Source organism: Giraffa tippelskirchi, chromosome 12 (assembly GCF_054371585.1).
Source record: "Giraffa tippelskirchi isolate mGirTip1 chromosome 12, T2T-mGirTip1v1.2.pri, whole genome shotgun sequence".
Lineage (NCBI taxonomy): Eukaryota > Metazoa > Chordata > Mammalia > Artiodactyla > Giraffidae > Giraffa > Giraffa tippelskirchi.
This window is the reverse complement of record NC_137286.1, coordinates 144,482,369-144,496,037: the sequence shown is the minus strand read 5'-3', so window position 1 is coordinate 144,496,037 and position 13,669 is coordinate 144,482,369. Positions and strand designations below refer to the sequence as shown.

At 41.5% G+C, this 13,669-nt stretch overlaps 1 long non-coding RNA gene across 2 annotated transcripts; it reads right to left on the bottom strand.

Annotated features, from left to right (window-relative positions):
- Positions 1-1,540: 1,540 nt before the first annotated feature.
- Positions 1,541-12,459, bottom strand: LOC145529116 (uncharacterized). Of its 2 annotated transcripts, none has more exons than XR_014070935.1 (4): positions 12,328-12,459; positions 11,245-11,426; positions 10,736-10,862; positions 1,541-2,073 (listed from the first exon to the last, which is right to left on the bottom strand). It is a non-coding gene; the product is annotated as an uncharacterized LOC145529116 (long non-coding RNA). The 2 variants fall into 2 exon arrangements; XR_014070936.1 differs by lacking the exon at positions 1,541-2,073 and adding an exon at positions 8,621-8,791.
- Positions 12,460-13,669: the final 1,210 nt, after the last annotated feature.

Genomic DNA, 13,669 nt, shown 5'->3' with positions numbered 1-13,669 from the left:
TGGTTAGCCAGCTGGGGAACATGGTGTGTAAAAGCTTCAGAGTATTTTTCCTCATCCTCAGTGGTCTGTGGGCTAACATTACAACACCATGAAGACTTGGTGTCAAGAATTTTAAGATTTGCATAGCAGCTACAGTGCTGTAGACACTCTTCCTGATGTTTGTTTACCCCAGCTCATTGAGGCTCCAAGAGGACAGGCTCAATCAAGATTCAAATCCAGGTCTATGTGCTTATAGGAGCTTCCTAGGTGGCTCAGGTGGTAAAGAGTCTGCCTGCACTGTAGGAGACCCAAGTTCGAACCCAGGGTCAGGAAGATGCCCTGGAGAAGGAAATGGCAACCCACCCCAGTATTCTTGCCTGGAGAATCCCACGGACAGAAGGGCCTGGTGAGCCCCAATCCGTTGGGTTGCAAAGGGTCAGACATGATTGAAAAGAATTTCTCCCAGCTTCGTGATTCCCAAGTTTTACTCAGGTGCTTCTTTCAAGGCCAAGTCATATTATGAGCAGCAGTAACTCATAGGAAAAATAATTGATGGCTTGGATTCTAGGAGTTGTGCTGGGCACTAGGACACAGAATAAACTAAATGAGAATGGACAACCACCCAAAAGGAGTTGTGAGCTTTGAGAGTCTATCAGTCAGGGTTGATCTCCAAAGGAACAAAATCAATCAGAGAGAAAGGGAGGGAGAGATTTATGCAAGAAATTGGCTCATATGGTGGATGGATGGAGACTCGAGCTCACTCATTCAATTGTGTCCAACTCTTTGCAACCCCATGGATTATGGCCTGCCAGGTTCCTCTGTCCATGGGATTATCCCAGCAATAATACTGGAGCGGGTTTCCATTTCCTCCTCCAGGGGATCTTCCTGACTCAGATTGAGCCTGCATCTCCTGCGACTCCTGTGGGCAGGTTCTTTACCACTGAGTGACCTGGGAAGCCTTGCGGGGAGACTAGAAAACCTAAAATCCCTAGGACAGACCAGCAAACTGGAATCTCAGGCAGGCTGTCTAGGGAAGTGTCTGGAGGTAGAATTTCTCCTTTTCTGGGAACCCTTGGATTTTGCTTTTAATATTTTCAACTAATTGGACAAGACCCACCCACATGATAGAAGGACGTCTCCTTTACATAAAGTCAACTGACTGTAATTGTTCATCACATCTACAAAATACCCTCACAGCCACATCTGTGATCACATTTGACAGCAACCGGGCACCACAGCCTTGTCACCTTGGCCTAAAACTAACCGTCACAGAGGACAAAGTCTGAGTGTAGTCGCATACTGTTATTTATAAAGGCTTAACTCAACGTCCATGCATCTTTCTCTTCCCTTCTGCGTGCACAGTCACCTCTGAATTTCTAGAGCGTTTGGAATCAGTTGGGCAAATTCAGCACCTGACAGGCACTTGGCATATTTTCCAGTGATTTTACACATGTCATATTTTGTTAGGGAAGCTATCTCAATGAACTTCTTTTTGAATTTTCAGTGGGCTAATATTCTGGAATATGTGGTTAATGCAGAATGACCAAGGCTCAGAAAATGCTTCACAGTTTCAAAAAGCATCTTTTTGACGTTTATTATTTGTTTTGTTCTCTGCTTTCTGAAGAGGCAGCTTCTTTTCTCTCTAGCGCATCATGTCCGTACAAAGAGATTATCATTACTGATTCAGTGGGGTAAGAATTAAGATAATTGGCAAAGAGGCCCTGTCTACTTGGTGTCTCATCTAATGAAGAGCTCTTTCAGTTGGCCAAGTGAACACCTGTCCGGTCACCAGTCTGCTCATACGGTGCTGGTGGAGGTGGAATCCGGGGCACTTCTCCATGAGAAAGTTCATCAGCACCACTTGGAGGGTCTCGGAGGCTTTGCTCCTAGAGTTCCATGTTGGTAGATTTTGGGAGAATCTCAGTTTTCAACAGGTCCTCAGGTGCTGCTGATGCTGCTGGTTGACCACACTCTGATAACCGGTGTTTCAGTGCTTAAACGCAGCGGCAGGAGTGGTCAAATCCAAGTTCTACCACTTCATAGCTGTTCTCCTCGAACAAGATACCAGACTTATCGTTGACTTGATGTCTTTCTCTGTACAAAGGGGACAATAACAATACTGTGTGTTGTATGATTATTGTGAGAAATAAACAAGAAATCACTTATAATGCCAAGAACATGATAATAATTACTCGGTAAACTCTGACCATTGTGAATTTAAATGTCACAGTGATTTTATAGGTGAAATAAACAGCTATGAATCCTGTAGGGTTTTTTTTGCTTATGGTAATTGCTTTACAATGTATTGGTTTCTGCTGTACAACTAAGTGGATCAGCTGTATGTACACAGATGTGCCCTTCGTCTTGGACTTCCCCTACGCCACCGCTCTGGGTCATCACAGAGCACTGAGCTGAGCTCGCTGAGTTGTGCAGCAGCTCCCCACTAGTTGTGTGTTTTACAGTGTTGTTGTTCAGTCGCTCAGTCGTGTCTGACTCTTTGTGACCCCACGGACTGTAACACACCAGGCTCCCTTGTCCTTCGCTCTCTACCGGAGCTTGCTCAAACTCCTGTCCACTGAGGTGGTGATGCCACCCAACCATCTCATCCTCTGTCGTCCCCTTCTCCTCTTGCCTTCAGTCTTTCCCAGCATCAGGGTCTTTTCTAACCAGTCGGCTCTTCACATCAGGTGGCCAGAGTATTGGAGCTTCAGCCTCAGCATCAGTCCTTACACTGAACACTCAGGGCTGGTTGCCTTGAGGACGGACACATGGCTGCGTGCACTTGTCAGTGCGCGTCTCCCAGTGCGTCCCCCTCCCCTTATAATGTTTTGATGGAGTGAGCCCCCCACTTGTTACTGATCAGCTTCCAGCAGCATCCGCTGACCTCATGCGCTTCCTGTCCTGAGCACACCCAACCATATCTTCCTGATGGCCTACAGCTCTTTTCTGGCACTTCTCACGTAGGTGTGAAGGGGATAAAAATCAAGAATTTATGAAAACCTACACAGCTTATCTCCCTAAATTTTAAAAATTTGAATATTAATTTATATCCCAGAGGCACCTATAGATAAATATGGTGCACTCCCCCATGCACACACTTCAGTGAATGTTATTTAACATTTGCTTTTTTACCAGAGTCTTGATGTTTTCCTTTTGAATATCCCTAAGACTGCTTCTCTGGAGTTGTCCACATACTGAATGTTTGTAAATATTTTTTTCTTAGGCTTTTCTTTCCCTTTAAAGCAACAAATGTAAAAGTACTCTAAGTTATCCTTACTACTTAAAATTATTTTCATCAGCTCAATTTAAAGGCATTCTCCTTTTCATCATACACCAGTCAGAATGGCTGCTATCCAAAAGTCTACAAGCAATAAATGCTGGAGAGGGTGTGGAGAAAAGGAAACCCTCTTACACTGTTGCTGGGGATGCAAACTAGTACAGCCACTGTGGAGAACAGTGTGAAGATTCCTTAAAAAACTGGAAATAGAACTGCCATATGACCCAGCAATCCCACTGCTGGGCATACACACCGAGGAAACCAGAAATGAAAGAGACACGTGTACCCCAGTGTTCACTGCAGCACTGTTTACAATAGCCAGGACATGGGAGCAACCTAGATGTCCATCAGCAGACGAATGGATAAGGAAGCTGTGGTGCATACGCACAATGGAATATTACTCAGCCATTAAAAAGAATACATTTGTATCAGTTCTAATGAGGCAGGTGAAACTGGAGCCTATTATACAGAGTGAAGTAAGCCGAAAGAAAAGCACCAATACAGTATACTAATGCATATATACGGAATTTAGAAAGATGGTAACGATAACCCTGTATATGAGACAGCAAAAGAGACACAGATGTATAGAACAGTCTTTTGGACTCTGTGGGGAGGGCGAGGGTGGGATGATTTGGGAGAATAGCACTGAAACATGTATATTATCATATGTGAAACGAATCGCCAGTCCAGGTTCCATGCATGATACAGGGTGCTCGGGGCTGGAGCACTGGGATGACCCTGAGGGAAGGGATGGGGAGGGAGGTGGGAGGCAGGTTCAGGATGAGGGACACATGTACACTCGTGACAGATTCATGTCAATGTATGGCAAAACTACTACAATATTGTAAAGTAATTAGCCTCCAATTAAAATAAATAAATTTATGTTAAAAAAAAGGAAAAAAAAAAACATGCAGCCACTTTACAGACTAGAAAAAAATAAATAAAATCATTCTGAGGTCATCCATTAAATGTCAAAAAAAACCTTTTTTTGTGCTTTTTTTTTTTTTTTTTTTTGGTCCTCTGTTTGCCTTAAACCCTCCGTAAACTAAACAAACCCGAGGCAAAATCTCCACCTGGAAAACTTGAGATGTTTGATTCGTTTCACCAGTTTCATGCAATTTAATTTGGGTTCCTTTTTTGAGACAGTCTAGAATATAAACTTTCTCTTAAAGAGATCACTTTGGAAAATCCACCTAAACAAGTTGAAATCAATGGTTTCCTTACAGAAAGGACCCCGGGGCAAGAATTAGCAGGAATTACTCCATGGGTACGTCTGCTACTAGTTTTTTATGCTTGATTGCTTGTCAGTTGGCAGAAATCAATGGTTCTCTTTACACCACAGAGCAGCTAAAGAATAGGGCAGACTACAAGTTATCAGCACCCTGAATGTGGATTAAACATTTCATGGCTGCCTCTGCAACATGTGCCCTGAAAGTACCACTTGGCTCAGAATTACAAAGGACCATGTTAGCAAAGCTTTAATTTAAAAGTGACACAGGTGACAGCTCTATTATTTTTGCACGTTCAGATGCATCCACAGCTGTTTTTATTTATCTCAGCCGTATATGCCCGTATTTGTTGTAATTATTAGTCTCGGATGTAGTTAAAGATAAATATCTCAAATGCCTATCCGGCTAAATTAAATTAAGGAAATCACACTTTTCACCCGCACCCCCTTTGGCCCTGCTCTGCTGTGGGTAACAGCAACAATTTAAAAGTTTGTGCCTCATTTCATCTCCCCCATCAGAAGTGCTTCCAAAGAAGTCCTGGGTTTCCTATCTCTTCCAACTCAATATGCTCCATACCGGCATTATTTCCTCTACACTCAACACAGCAAGAACAATTGGTTTCAGAGTTTCTTACCTGCTCATAAAATGTTTTAAATGCATTTTGATGGTTGGGAATGTGAAAGAGTATTGTGTGCCCAAGAAGTGTGGCTTGAGCCATTTTAATTCTTCTCCCAGTTTCTCCTTCAGTTTGGGATTGCAGACCTAACTTGGGTGCTTGTTTATAGTTCACTCGTGGCTCATTCACTGTGTGCAGCGTGTAAAACAACAGGGCAATGGTTTCACATAATGTAAGAGTCAGCATGGGAAAAATAAGTGAGAGTCTGGAAATTTGGGAAAGGAGAAAGAGAAATAATAAAATGAGAAGACAGATTAAGAAGATGAAGTTGCAGAATTTTTTAAAAGGAGTTTTCTTGGCAAGCCACACAGAAGTTTGCTCATGAAAATGTCAGGAAGATATGGTATTTGCCTCCCAAATGCTTATACACGTTCCTTTAGGAAAAATAGAGAAGCTGCTTGCAGTAGTGTACTGGGCTGACTTGTTTTCAGATGGGAAGACAGAGTTTTATTTACTTATTTAAAATTTGAAACAAGACCTGATACGCAACTCTGTCGAGGAGTTGACTGGCTTATGAGTAAGAATAGTGGCCTTTGCAACCCCGGTGACAACACTAACTTCTGCTCCTCTTGATACCTAAGTATGTTCACTAATGACCTGGCTGCCTGGAAAGAGAAACTGCATAGCGATTCTTCCAACAATATTTGGGAGAATTAGACAGCTTCTCAAGAAGGAACGAGAGAAAATGTCAGTCAACATACTTATACAATGAAGAAATGTTGAACAGGTAAGCGGGTGGTGCAGGGTAGAAATTTACATGTTTTTGCCCGATAAAACCACGGCAAGAGAAGTATGTTAGTTTTAACAGAAGAGAGTTATATAGTACTAGATTTCTTCTTTACTGATTGTCCTGTTTGTTTAAAGAGTATTTCTATTACTTTGATTTATCACTTTAAATCGAAGGGATCCTCTCCAAATGTATCTCTGAAGTGGATATCTAATAATGACCATTGAAGAATTCTGAGTGGATGGAAGCCAAGTCCTTTTCGAGAAAGACCATTAGATTGATTTTGTCTGGCTTATGGTCCTGGTTACCGTTGACTGCCTTGCATTTTTTCTAACGTAAATCTTTTTTGGCCTTTTTTCCCCATTCATTTAAAGGGACTCTCTTCAGAAAGACTTGTGATTTTCCTCAGCACAATAGACTTTTCCTGACATTCACTCTCCTTGAATAAATGATATTAAACCCCAGTCCTGCTTCAGGTACTTAACTCAGCAAATCAGGCTTTGTGATAAACCTCTGGAGGTGAGACAGATTTCTGGATTTGGATCTGTTGGCAGTGGGATCATTAGCTTAGTCACTAATTCTTTGCCACCACTTCATTAATTAAAGTACACTGTTTTAATTCTTCATTTGTAAATTTGAAGGGTGGGGGTGGGGTGGGTGCATGACAGGTGATAATAGAGGTTCTAGCTTCCATGCTTATTGAAACATCTGAAGCTATACTTTAACACATTTTAATAATTATTGGGGGTCCCCCTAAATAACACTAAATATTTTCAATGAAAGCTTTTGAAATTACAGGAAAGTCAAAACAAGGTCTTGTTTACCATCCATTGTATCATAAAAGCTGCCTGGTGTGTTCAAACAGGTACTAACTTTCAGTTTTAATTCAAGATAAGCATTTTAGGATGTAATAAATTGGATAAATCTGAATGCTGAGTTCTGCCCTTTTACAAATCATTAAGGGGATGAACAAAAGTCTCCTTTGTCCTATACACTTTTACTTTCCCTTGTCCTCACCCTTTATCTTCACTGTCTGTCTAGAAAAACTTGATCTTGACCTGGGAAGAGAAACATAAACATCATTTCTCTTGCCTCTCTTCCCACTTTCCACCAAAAGATATGTCTCAGCAAAAGTTACAAAGCCCATGCATTTTCTTAATCTTGTAGCTACTGCAAACCTTCTAACTCCCGAAATAACCTGCAACATTGCAACATTCATGTTCTCTCCAATGTCTAGTAAATCATAGTGTCTTCTTTTCAATATTTCCCTTAAATTCATACTTCCCATAAAAATTTAGTTTTCAATCTGATTTGTGGGCATTATTGATAGTAAGTCTATTTTATACATTGTACAGATCTTTCTTCTACCAACATGAAGTGTTTATAATTTTTTTTTTCTGACCAAATCCTTTATGGTAAAGATCAAAATCTGATGAGAAGTATCTCCTTTGAAAGGATTAGAGACTCTAGATAGATACAAAAAAGATAAGAGGAAGTAGACACATGTTAACTCATGGCACAGCAAAGGGGATAGTTTATGGAAATGAACTCACGAGATAATAATTTGGATTTGACAAGGTGATAATTAAAGTCCCCAGATAGATTTCTTCTACATCTGCATGCCTTTCAGAAAAGTTGGTTAGCATATTAACTACTGCTGGAGAATACTAAAAAATATTCATGGGATGCAAAACTGCAAATTATTATTCATTTCAATTTGTATAATAAGTGTAACAAAATGCAATGCATACAGTATTACACAAGAGGTACTAAGCTCTTTTATAGACATTTTTAGAGCATAGGCTTAGATGACAACATTTGTCTTGAAATATTCAAGACATTTAAGTATAAATTACCACTTTTTACAGTTTGAAAGAAATTTTGTAGACCTTCAATATTCTTTAGAGCAAATAACTTCTTATTTAGAAGGACTAATATTAAGTATTTGGATATATACATGTAAACATACACACACACACGTGCGTCTATGCTAAGTCACTTCAGTCGTGTCCAACTCTGTGCGGCCACATGGACTGTAGCCTGACAGGCTCTTCTGTCCATGGGATTCTCCAGGCGAGAATACTGGAGTGGGTTGCCATGCCCTCCTCCAAGGGATCTTCCCGACCCAGAGAACAAACTTGTGTCTCTCAAGTCTCCTGCATTAGCAAGCGAGTTCTTTACTACTAATGCCACTTGGGAAGCTATATATATATATATATATATATATATACATATATTTATGTATATATATATCTCATTAGTTTACTACATATATTTGATTTTGTTATTTTTTCCTCTAGAGTAAAATCAAGATTTAGGAACCAAAAGATGAAGGCATAGATGTCTGATTGAAATAATTCAGTAACTTTTAGAACTATAAGTTCTAATTTCAAATAACAATCCAACATATTCTCTTTTCATAATTGAGTTCAACTGTATATACATTTTATTTAGACATTCATATGAGAAAACATTTTTAATATGATGACATTAAGACACTATATGAAAATTTGGGGAAAAACTGTTGGGTGTGCCCACACACTGTGGGTAGTAGACGTCACACTTGAGAGTTTCTTTGGATCTGGTGATCTATGCAAAGAATATTTTCTGTCATGGACTGTAAATACAGAAAATGAATCACTGCAGAGATGTTTTACCATTTCCCACCTATGAAAAAGCACCCAGAGAACCAGGAAGAAAGACTGTGAAATATATCATCACTTACACTGATGACATTTTATACACACAACTTTATGATCATGGCCTTGAATAAAATGATCCGTTTCAAATATGCCCAAGAATATGCCGATGAATAATGCAAGGACCCTTCAGTTCACGGTCAAGGTCCTTCATGGTCAAGGCTGATCAGCTGCAAAACCCATGATCTCCATCTGGAATGTTAGCTAGCGTAGGAGAGAAAAGCCACATGTCTGCAAAAAAGGACAGTCACTTGGGAGACCAACTTGAATGTGAAATTCTGTTAAAATGGGGGAAAATGATTTCCAAAATATCTTTGCAAGTCCCTTAGTGACTACTTGAAGAAACTTAATAAAGCAGAAAGAGAGAGCAATCAGGAGAAGGAAGAGTATGTGGAGAGAAATGACAAACATGGACTTTTTGGCAAACAAGGAAGAATAGGAATTGAGTGTCACAATTTAGAAGAGTCTGTTCTTGCAGATTAAGTGATATCTTTAGGCACCCTAAAGAACACAATTATACGTGCATTTCTGTAAAACGTCAGCTCACACAAGGAAAGGAATGTCGCACGTTCTCTGCAGGTGACTGGAATAGTCCCCTCAGCTTCCCAGCCGTGGGGCTGTGTTTAGGAAGCAGGCATATGGAAATGCTCTTTGCTTATCCTCTTGGTGAATTCATGGGAAAACAGCCTCTTTGCTTTCGCGTTTTGCAATTCATACTTCATGTCTTTTCACTTTTCTGCCCAATTTTATTTCTTTCACTATGCCAGGCATGACTAATTGCTGATTTTCACCAAATTACCACTATCATCCACTGACCAGTGCCTCCGAGCAGGCAGCCTGTCAAAGTTTCCCTAGCAGACAGGAAGGAAAAATCAAGATCCGCCCATTTGAGGAAATCACGCCTCTCCGCTTGGCATAGGCATGGCTGTCAGATACCTGTCTCTCTTCGAGCTGCGGTTCGCCCACTGACGTTGCTGAAGGAGGGCATCCGGTCTGTTGCATGAAGGAGTCTTAGTTTTGAAGAGGGTATGGTTATGGAGAAAACAAAACAAAGCCTGGATCTTTTTTTTCCCTACATGGTAACTCAATTTCCTTCACCTCCGTTCTCATTTTTTTTCTACTTAAGATATCATTTTCCCTCAACTGCAGTTTATACATCTCTGTTCTGTGCTCCTTTTGTGAAATATAATCTGAGGTTACTTCTTGATGCTTTAATTCCTCCAGTGTCTCCCTCCTTGGTACCACTTAGGGACCCTTCTGAGACCAGCCTTGTCTGTTTTGTTGAACCTCTCATGGCCCGCAACCTCCAGCCCTCTTCCTGAGAAACAGAGTTTTCAGTGGATCTCAACCACACATGGAGAAGGTTGTAACAACAATTTTCAGAAAACTTACTATGTTTTGGAGCCAAAATATATCTATTTATTTTCCAAGGAGTATATCTGATCACTAGGAAAACCACCTGTGAGTGTACCAACACTGAATGGTCTCAGAATGATCTGTTTTTATGTTTTAACAAAAGCAGAAATTATTGCTGATGGGATAATAAAATATAAATATAACCATGTAGATAATGTAAATATTTTTTCTGAAAATGATTTAAACTTTCATAAAAGTAATTTTTAATAATTTCATTCGTATGAAATATTTAAATTTTATGTTACATATTTATTGCTTTTAGTCCACGGATATTTTAAAATCTTAAATATTGCTATTATTCACCCCTGGCTTTGTGTTCATAAACACCTCCCTTGTTCACTAACACAAATCTTTTCACCCTTAGTGAAAACAAAACCCACAATGGTTGTATCATATACTTAAAGACACTCAAACCAGCCAAACGGAAAAAAAAAAGAAAGAAAATGGGAAATACATAAAATAAAATTATTTTATTTGGTTCTGAATTTTATGTATTTCCCATTTTATTTTATTTTTTTTCCGTTTGGCTGGTTTGAGTGTGTTTAAGTATATGATACAACCATTGTGTTTTATTGTAAATTTGACTGTGAGTCAATGTGATACAGCTCAAGGCTCCACAATGATTATCCAAGGTACTTGGGTAGCACCGCAAGTTTAAGGAAGAACAAACACATGGTAACAGGAATTGACTAGTCTGGGAACCCTCAAACTACCAAGAGCATAACTGGGTACCTTTGAACATGTTCTCCGGAGATAACCTCCTCTTAGCAAGGACCGATGCTGAAGCTGACGCTTCAGTACTTTGGCCACCTGATGCGAAGAGTCAACTCATTGGAAAAGACCTTGATGCTGGGAAAGACTGAGGGCAAGAGGAGAAGTGGGCGACAGAGGATAAGATGTTAGATGACATCACTATCTCAGTGGACATGAGTTGGAGCAAACTCCAGGAAATAGTGAAGGACAGGGAAGCCTGGCATGGGCAGTCCATGGGGTGGCAAAGACTCAGACAGGACTTAGTGACTGAACAACAGCAACAATAGGTCATTTCTATACTTTACTGAAAGTGCCTCTCATTCTCAAAACCACTTTTCTCTGTTCATATGTGTTTTGTGCAGACAATCTGCCCATAAAAGTCACTTGACTACAGATGGGCTCATTTCCTAATGGATCCAGAGAATCAAAAATCCCCCCAGCCCTGGAGAGTTTCCAGTATCATCCGTGTAGCATTTGTTCTCACCTACCTTTGCTGGCCTCCGTCAGCCTATATGGGTCTTGCTGCTGCTGCTGCTTAATCTCTCAGTCTGTGTCTGACTCTTTGTGACCCCATAGACTGCAGCCTGCCAATCTCCTCTGTCCATGGGGATTCTTCAGGCAGGAATACTGGAGTAGGTTGCCATTTCCTTCTCCAGGGGATCTTCCCAACCTAGGGATCAAAGGCAGGTCTCACGCATTGCAGGCAGATTCTTTACCGTCTGAGCCACGAGGGAAGCCCAAATGCCCCTTGAGGTTTCCTAAATTAGCCAAATTCTTTTGCAAACCTGTTACTTGAAACATTTTGCAATGGGAAATCCTGGCTGAGGCTAGGTGTTTCAATATTTCTTGGACATATCAAAGAACAGAATTAAAAAAACAAACAGTCAGTGCAGCCAGCCAACAAGGTATCTCTTTCCGGAGTAGCTTGAACTCACTACTGTGCAGTCACTTTTCGTTTGTTTCAGAAAGAAGGGAAAAACAAAGCAAAGCAAAACAGCGAGGTATATGGTTGCACAAAACAAACTTTTTTTTCCAGAAACAAGTGAGTTTGGCAAAAAATCAGGAATGAAATATGCAACATGGTCTGTTAAACATTGTAAAAGACTTTCTTCATGCTCCATCATGGGTTCCATCATGGGATGCTTCTTCTCTTAGGAAAACACTTACCTTCTCCAGGGGATTCCCTGGTGGCTTAGAGAGTAAAGAACCTGCTTGTAATGCAGGAGATCTGGGTTCAGTCTCTGGATTGGGAAGATCCTCTAGAGGAAGGCATGGCAACCCACTCCAGTATTCTTACCTGGAGAATCCCATGGAGAAAGGAGCTTGGTGGACTATAGTCCATGGGGTCACAAAAGAGTTGGGCATGACTGAGCAACTAACACACTTTATTTACTCTTCTCTGGACACGACAAATAGCTTTTTGTCAATAAATCTATTAAAGACACTTCCACTGGTAATTTGGGCCTTACAGTTTGCCAAAAAAATGGGGTCGGGTGATATGACCTTTATTGAAACCCCTGTGGAAGGGGCTTAGCCTGATAAGTCTCAGAGTGGTCAGAGGTGATACTCACTTTACTGTTCTGGACTCTTCACTCTCTACAGTGATAGGATGACCCCTGGCTCCTTTGCTCCATAACTTCATAGACCCTCCAGGAGGGCAGGTTAACTGCACATCCTTTGACCCAACTGTTGCCTCTGGACTTGTTGATTGAAACTTGCTTCTGCCAATCGCTATTTAGCAAACATGATGTGACAATGGCTTTAAGTGACCTTTGTGATAGGTCTTGGCCTCCTGTGTCTCTGCCATGCATCACAAGAGGAACATGCCCTGTGTCACCCGGGATCCCAGCACGAAGAGAAACAGGCAGGTGTGAGTCTGTGTGTGCTAAGTCACCTCAGTCGCGTCCAACTCTTTGCGACCCCATAGGCTGTGGCCCCCCTGGTTTCTCTGTCCTTGGGATTCTCCAGGCAAGTATACTGTAGTGGGTTGCCAAACCCTCCTCTAGGGGATCTTCCCAACCCAGGGATCGAATCCGTCTCTCTTATGTCTCCTGCATTGGCAGGTGGGTTCTGCATGTGAGTGAACTGGATCTAAATCACAGCTCAGAACCTGATCCCAGCAGCCTCTGCGTGAGCTACCGCAGACCAGCAGGGCCGCAAACAAGAACTGAGTAGTCACCGTGGCCAGCCTCTGAGCTTCCCGGCTGTTTATTAAGCAGCATCATGCACTAGACAGTTGACTAGTTGGATTTTTTTTTCCCCCTACTTGGCTATGTCTTTTGTGTCCTGTAGGCTTCAGTGAAACTCATGCCCAGTGAGAGCCTGATTTTACCTGTGTTGCTGGGGACCATGGGGCAGATCCAGCCTTGAAGGGATGCTGCATAGTGCGGTGTGTGTGGGGGGCGGGTGCGTGGGGTGGGATCATCCGCCCAAGAAAGCCAGGACAAAAAGAAAGGACGAGCATTGAGAAGTGCCCAGTGGGCGTCCAGAGGCAGATGCTTTGCCGAAGGGCAGTGGGCAACTATGACATACAAAGTTGTGGGCCATGTAAGCATTTTCTAGAGATTCCCAGGAAGACGTGGGGAGAGAAACCCCATAAAAGACTCGATTTTCTGCCGTAATACACAAAGGGACATGGGCTATTACTATTTAGGCATTAAAGGGAACCATGACCCAACCCTGAAAGCAGAATACGTGTGAGACACCTGGTTTACATTTGTATAAATCTTTGCACAGGACAATCCAACCTTCTAAGCACGATGCAAAGGAGCATATCCAATCTATTACGCACAGCGTCTCTTAACTCATAATATATAGCATACAGCAAGCCCGCCACAGCCGCTAAGAGTTAGAGGCTTTTCTGGGGAACTAGGCTGGACTGAAAGATTCCTCAGGTTTTAACTCATTTACAAA